Here is an 8,145-nt window from a genome sequence, read left to right on the forward strand (position 1 = left end):
AAATCATTCTAGCCTTTCCCTTTCACTTACGTGTGACCACCCACACCAATGGTAGGAAAACTAACTCTAACCATCCTCCATCCATTTACCTAATTTTTCAATTCCAGTATGCATGAAAAATGATTTCAGAACTGTTATCTCTACCTCCGTGGAAAACAACAGCAACTGGAGTACAGTGCGATGTCCATTCCTTTTGCCTTTAGTCTTGAAGTCTCCTCTCATTTCCCAAGTTAATTCTTCTAGTCATTAGAGAGATTGTTTCATAATTTGTAATGCAGTGGGATTCTTTTATCACGTTGAGCAGTCCATTCTGGAATTCCTTCAAACTTCTAAATGATTTTTAAGAATTGGTTTACATTATAGTTTACTTTTTGTTATTTAAAGGCCTGTGGGTACTGACAAATGTATAGCTAGCTTCATGTATCTATAACTACCCTGTCAGAATAGTTGCACTTCCCCAAAAATTCCCTGTGTATATTCACATCATCCTGTCTTAGGGTCTAGTATTTGTTAATTACTCATTATTGGCCAGGAATATGTTCTTTCTTGGGAGATAGAAAGGGGATTTGACCTCTACACTTGTATGGATAGGAGTAAGGTGTATCTGAAGGAGCCAAAGAGTTGTTTAGCTGGCCTCTTGAGGAGGATGCCCAGCAGTGGATCTAGAAATGTCCATGCTGTCCAAGGATGACTTTTCAGTAATTCAGGTCAAAGCATCTTTTAGTTCAGGACCTGGGCACTTAACCCAAATGGTCTCAATTTGTCTGGAACTGAGTTAGCTCTTTGAGAAACCACTCAAATTGTTGTGGGACGGCTCCTTTCACTACTCTTAGAAGCTTACTCTAGTACGCGGGGCTCAGAAGCCCATGTAATACAGAGCTTACTGTTTTCTAGTTAATTCCATAAATATATGGGTATAGTTTAATCAAGGACATTACAGGCACTCTCTGGTACTATCAAACACAAGGTCTAGTGGTCATTCAAACACATTTGGAAGAATGGAAAAAGGAAAAGAAGGCCAATATTTATTGAAAACTATCATATTGCAAATATTCTAGGTCCTTCAGATCACATATTCTAAAAGTTCTAAAAATTTCAACTAACAATGATTTTGGTGAACCAACATCATGACACAGATATAAATCCTCAATTCCCCTACTGCCTTCTTCTGAAGAAATACTGTCACTTCCTTTGTTTTCAAATATTTCAAAAGACTTGCCTCTTCTCAAACATGTGTATGACGATATTGACAAATGGCTAAATAAGTATCTCCCACAAGTACCCTTCCCATCAACAACAATAATTTGGCATTCATCCATGGACAAAAGTGCCTTTGTGAAACTTTGAGATCCAAGTGGCCATTGTGAAACTATGCTGTAGTCCAAGACTGAAGATAGGTATTTTGAGAAGGCAGATTGGCATTTAGGTGGCTGACTCACCAGCTGTGGTCTTGGCTATAGAAATGGAAACAGTTCGATAACCCTGATAATTTGATCACAGTCCTGTCTGGCTTTGGGTCTGGCATCAGGACCATAGACAGGCCAAGGGACCCAGGAAGAATCACACCCATCCATGTGCAGGGTAATAGACATATAGACCTCATTCCTGGCTATGTGCCCTGAAATGGCCTATGAACCAGCTCTAGCTCCCCTCCTCTTGTGGTCTGTGAGCCCCTGGAAGCAAGCCTTCCAAACTTGGTCAGAATATAGATTCTGGAAAGACCCTGTAACTGGGCTCCAGCCCATCCCACCCAAGTCTTCAGGGTTCTATTGGTATAGGGATCCTGTAGGAGACCTTCCTTTTTGTGTCTCCAGAGATCCTGAAAGGGTGCCACACATAGCTCCAGCTTCCTTACAGCCCCAGTCTCCAACTGGTCATCAGCACTCTAGATTCTACCATATGTGCCCATGCTACAGTTCTGAAAGAGCCCTATATTCAGCTCTAGCCCTTCTCAGCCATGGTCCAGGGCCAGTTCTGCCCACCCAGGGACCCATGCAGTGACCAGGCAGCAGCCCTGCAATGGATCTAGTGGGAGCCACACTAACTGAACATCTGGTAATAGGCCTACTATCTGAGACCCCAACTGTGGGGCCTGAAGCAGACCATTGTCCCTCTGCTATCCTACAGAGCAGGATACTAGAGGCAGTTCTGTCTATCCGGAAGCAGACAGGATCTACACCTGCCTGTACTTCTGAAAACAAGCTGGCCAACTATAGATTCAGCAGCATCCTCATAACTAGATCTAACCCAAGAAGACTGCAATTCCCTGAAAACCTCTGTGAACTATTGTAGAGAATGTAAATTGATACAGCCACTATAGGAAACAGTATGGAAGCTCCTCAAAAAACTAAAAAATAGAGCTACCATATGATAAAGGAATCCCACTTCTGACTTCTGAAATTAATATTTTGAAGAGATATCTGCAGCCTCATGTTCACTGAAATATTATTTACAATAGCCAAGGTATAGAAACAACCAAAGTGTCCATAGACAGATGAACGGATGAAGAAAATGTGGTGTATACATACACAATGGAATATTATACACCTATAAAAAGGAAAGAAACCCTGCCATTTGCAACAATATAGAAAGATCTTATGCTAAATGCTTATGCTAAGTGAACTAAGTCAGAGAAAGACAAATACTGTATTATTTCACTCACAGGTTCAATCTAAAAAAAGGCCAAACTCACAGAAACAGAGTAGAATGATAGCTTCCAGAGGCTGGATGGTAAGGGAAATTGGGGAGATGTTGGTCAAAGGGTACATACTTGCAGATGAATAAGATGAATAGGTTCTGGTGATCTAATATTCAACATGGCGACTATAGTTAACAAGACTCTACTACGTACTTCAAAGTTGTTAAGAGAGTAGATCTTTAATGTGTTTTCACCACACACAAAATAATTACAATTATGCAAAATGACAGATGTGTGAATTAACTTATGTAGCAACCATTTCACAGTATATACATGCATTAAGTCATCATGTTGCATACTTTAAGCTTACACAATATTATGTGTCACTTAAATCTCAGTAAAGCTGGAGGAAAATATATGTCTGGGCTCATTTAAAATATGTCCTATTAGTTCTTCTTTCCAATGGCCTCTTTCAAGTTTTCTAAGTAATTAGGTTCACCTTTTTTTTAATGTATATTTATTTTTGAGATGGAGAGAGACAGAGTGCAAGCAGAGGAGGGGCAGAGGGGCAGAGATATAGGGAGACACAGAATCCGAAGTAGGCTCCAGGTTCTGAGCAGTCAGCACAGAGCCTGATGTGGAATCAAACCCATGAACCACGAAGTCATGACCTGAGCTGAAGTCAGATGCTCAACTGACTGAGCCACCCAGTTGCCCCCACTTTTTTTTTCTTTTTTGAGCACTGAGGGGTCATTTTTCTCCTATTTAGTGTTCTAAGAGATCTTACCTCCACTACTGTCCTGATGTCCATAAAACAATTCTTGGAGGATATTTTGGGTATAACCAGACATTTTTAAAAAATCCTGAAATTTTGATGCATTTGTAATTGAGGTGTAGTAATTTTCAGACCCTGACTGTTGGACCCTTCTCCCTTGCTACAATGTAGTTCTTATTAATAGCAAAGCTTTGTTTATACATTTTGAGTTTCTGTCCCTTTTCCAAGATACGAGTCAGGATTGCACTTTTATATCAATTTTAGTATGGGTTAGGTTCTTTATTTTATTTTGCTTATACAAGTATTGATAACATTAATATTCATATTAAAAACTCATTACAGGGGCGCCTGGGTGGCGCAGTCGGTTAAGCATCTGACTTCAGCCAGGTCACGATCTCATGGTCTGTGAGTTCGAGCCCCGCATCAGGCTCTGGGCTGATGGCTCAGAGCCTGGAGCCTGTTTCCGATTCTGTGTCTACCTCTTTCTCTGCCCCTCCCCCGTTCATGCTCTGTCTCTCTCTGTCCCAAAAATAAATAAACGTTGAAGAAAAAAATTAAAAAAAAACTCATTACATATGGTAACAGATCTAAAAAGATAGTTTGCCTTGCAATTTTAGGATATGATTCAATTTAAACTGATTGAGAAGCTTTAAAGGGGAGCAAGAGTAACTAATACTTGTTTCAAAATTAAGTTTCTAGGAATATCTATCATAGGTCAGTTTTTTCATAAATATAAAAGTTAAAAAAATAAGTCTCCTCCCACCCTTGGGGCTCCTGGGTGGCTCAGTCGGTTGAGAATCTGACTTCGACTCAGGTCATGATCTCACAGTTCATTGGTTCAAGCCCTGCATCGGGCTCTGTGCTGACAGCTCAGAGTCTGGAGACTGCTTTGGATTCTGTGTCTCCCTCTCTCTCTATTCCTCCCCTACTCACACTCTGTCTCTCTCTCAAAAATAAAGATTAAAAATTTTTTTAAAAGTCTCCCCCAAAAATGTAAACATTAAAATTCTTCTAATGTGCTGTTGTCACAATACAGTTGTGTTCTCTTGTGCACAATTGTTCAAGAGACAATTGTGCCAAAATGAGAACATGTGTTGAAAGATATATCTGAGCCTTGCTTGGTACTGGACAAATAATTACACAGATATGCACAAGTATGAAAGAAAACAAAGATCAGTGTAAATCATTAGTATTCTTAATGATAAATTTACAAAAACTTAAATGGATGCTATGGCAAGGCAGGAAATACTCTCTTACAAGTTTTGCCTGCAACTAAGTTATCAGGTAAGTACAAAAGTTAGCAAATGAGAATTCTGACATGTTCAAATGTGATATACAAAGTATTTATTTTCAAAATTGTAAACTCTTTAAAAGATACACAAAACTATTCTTTGCTCAGACCTTTGCAGCTCCCCTACAACTTCTCTCTAGACCTAATCACAAATTCATGTCTGTAGAACCCAGTTTGAAAAAATCAATATTCCAGCATATGACAAATGGTTAATCTAAGGCTTAGCCAGACAAGTATGTGCCAAAACTGAGCCCTGGAAAGAAGTGTGGCAGATCTGGAGATCTAGGCAGGGGCAGAATAAGTTGGGAAATTCACAGTGTCACTAGGCAAGAATGAGAGAGAAGAAGAGAAAGTTTGATAGGTAGAACAGAACCATGGAGGTAACAATTGTCAGGAGACTGGAGGGGCACTTGGTCGGGGAACTGATACTGAGGTTGATGTCACACAGTGGTTTTTATGAAATGCTGTTTTTAGTTGGCCTTTCTCAGAGTCTTTGGTTATCTTTTGAGTTCTTTTCGACACAGGAGTGATCTATGCATTGTGGAATGAGAGACATATATTCACTGTCATTACCTCCCCAGTTGTTCCTTGAATGGGTATTTTTTTCCCATTCCTGATTTTAAGATAATCGGGTCTGAAAGGACGTGTGGAATTTCAGAAAAATGTCTTACTCTTTTCTGTATCCTTTTAAAGATTGGAATTATCAATTTTGTTTATATTTTTGAATGTAGGTTTCCTATCATATTCCTCTTCAAAGTTAATTTTCATGACATGTATAATTTTCTTTTTTATGTTGATTAATTAATTAGTTAATTTACTCTAAATGGCTGATGGGCCCTTTCCAGGGAACTATGCCTCTGTAAAATGAAATCAAGTTGAAATTTCGCGATGAAATTTGGTATTTTGGTCGACTTTCCCAGCAGACACTGTTCTCGGATCCTGGGATTGTCCTCACACCTGCAGTGTTGAATTATTCACTCCCTAGATTTCATCCCTAGCATTGTTGATCCTTAATCTTTGCTTGTCAGGAGAGTCATTCAGTTCCAAGAACTAACTTTCAGAACGGCGCCCAGATTGCTTCAGGCTAAATCCTGTATTCAGGTTCATGCTGAGTCCCTAAGCGAAAGTAATGGGAAACGTGCAGCTGCATGGCTGTGTAGACCTTCCCTTGCTTCCTTCGGTTCTCCCCACTTGCCCTTTAAGCACTTTGAGGACTGTTGTACCTGCTTCAGAGAAAAGCATCAGCTCTGTTTCTGTGACTCTTGCTGGCTCATTTCACTTGAAGTCTGACTATATCTTGTCTGTGGGCCATAGATTAATTTCAGCAGCATGGATATTTGTAATATACCTAAATGAGTAGGATGAAGGCACTGAAACAAAATTTCTGAGTCTGCAGATGACACTGGGATTGGAAGCAGAGAAAATAACGAAGGGTGATGAAACCCAATTCAAGGAGAAGACAGTTTGAGTAAGAAGAGTGCCAGCTAGCATCCAATCAACTTAAATGAAGACAAATATTAAATGAGTTAGGAGCAAAGAGCCAAGCTGGAGGCTGGCTGTTAAACAGAATCATGAATCAGCGGTCCAATCAGTATGTGGTTTGAAAGTTATAGAAAATCACAAAAGCTGACTCAGATTAAACCTAACAAGAAGTTAATGGAAACATAATAACGTGCTTATATTTTGAAAGAGAAGGAATATGTATTACAACAGTGAAAAAATGCCAACCCAGAACCCTGATTATATCACTGTAGAAATACTCTACTTTGCTTACGTTTGTAAGAGGTTTTGTTGAGTTGGAATTCCCACAAAGACGCAAAGTCTATCTTACCCATCTTCTTGAAGGGGATTTGTTGTGTTTTACAAACGCATCACCCAGTTTTTGTGGCAACTGTTCATGAAACATTCCAGTAAAATTACCTACTCTGTTAAGCTTGTGTTTCATCATATCACTGAGCTGCCATATAGTTAGCATTTAAGACATTCAGCAGTTATATAATTATAACTAACTAATATAATATAATATAATATAATATAATATAATATAATATAATATAATAATGTTTTTGGGCAGTAGCTTGGGTACTGATACAAGCACTTATATTATCAAGTCCAAACTCTTTCAAAAAATTTTTTTTGTTTATTTATTTTTGAGAGAGAGTGCAATCAGGAGAGGGACAGAGAGAGAGGGAAACACAGAATCTGAAGCAGGTTCTAGGCTCTGAGCTGTCAGCACAGTGCCCAATGCGGGGCTCAAACCCACGGACTGCAAGATCCTGATCTAAGCCAAAGTTGGATGCTTAAACTGACTGAGTACCCAGGTGCCCCTAGTTCAAACTTTTAGAAAAATCATCTGAGGTAGGAACAAGGAATAATTTATATTTCAATTTTAAAAGGGGAAGGAGGAACTGAGATGTTAAATAACTTGTCTAAGGTCATACATGGAAGAAAATGGAGCCTGGATTCAAGCCCTGGGTTATGTTCAGAATCCATGTTCTTCTTCTTCTTCTTTTTTAAGTTTATTTACTTATTTTGAGAAAGAGAATGTGTATGTGTGAGTGTGGGAGGGGCAGAGGGAGAGACAGAGAGAAAGAGAGAGAAAGAGACAGAATCCCAAGCAGGCTCTATACTCAGCATGGAGCCCTACACAGGCCTGGATCTCACCACAGTGAGATCATGACCTGAGCCAAAATCAAGAGTTGGTCGTTTAACCGACTGAGGCAAAGCATTTTCCAAAAAAAAAAATGTTAAATTACATTTCAAATATGTCTTACATGTATGCAGACATATTTTGAAACCCACCTGTTCACTGGGAAGCAGCAGCCACTAGGAAATAGAGCCTGTTGTAGGGGCTGGGAAAACATCCAGTTTGGCAAAAGGAAAATGGTGTTCAGATGTGACAAATGAGAGGAGTTGGCAGTGTGGGTAGACATTAGGCATCATGGGTATCAAACCATTACAGTGGGAGGGTTGGAGTTGATGCATGGGCATGGCAGTTAGTGGTTCAGGCACAAGTCAATGTCCGTGATTTTCTGGTTGAAACATCTCGGCATGGGGGAAAATGCTCAGTAGGGTTTGGGCTGGGGTTCTGAGGTAAGACATCATCTCACCCAGGGGAACTATCAACGGTCAGAAATAAGGCAGACCCCTAGTTTTAGAAGTGTTAGACAAGTTATAAAGACAAAACTCAGGGTCAGAGATGCAAAGCTGGGATATGTTAACTGGGTGTCAGTGAAATCCAGACCAGGTTAACTGCAAGGATGACCTCTTGCCAATCCCCAGTTGGTTACACAAAACAATTTTTACCCCTTTCACCTGAAAGAGGGTTCAAACTTTAGGCGTTGGTTCCTAAAGAAGAGGTAAATTCTGAAGGCTAAAATCCAAGTAGAGACTAACGATGTGCATTTAGATAAACTCAGATTAAACACAGTGTTTCAAACA

The sequence above is a fragment of the Prionailurus bengalensis genome, chromosome A2 (assembly GCF_016509475.1).
Source record: "Prionailurus bengalensis isolate Pbe53 chromosome A2, Fcat_Pben_1.1_paternal_pri, whole genome shotgun sequence".
NCBI lineage: Eukaryota > Metazoa > Chordata > Mammalia > Carnivora > Felidae > Prionailurus > Prionailurus bengalensis.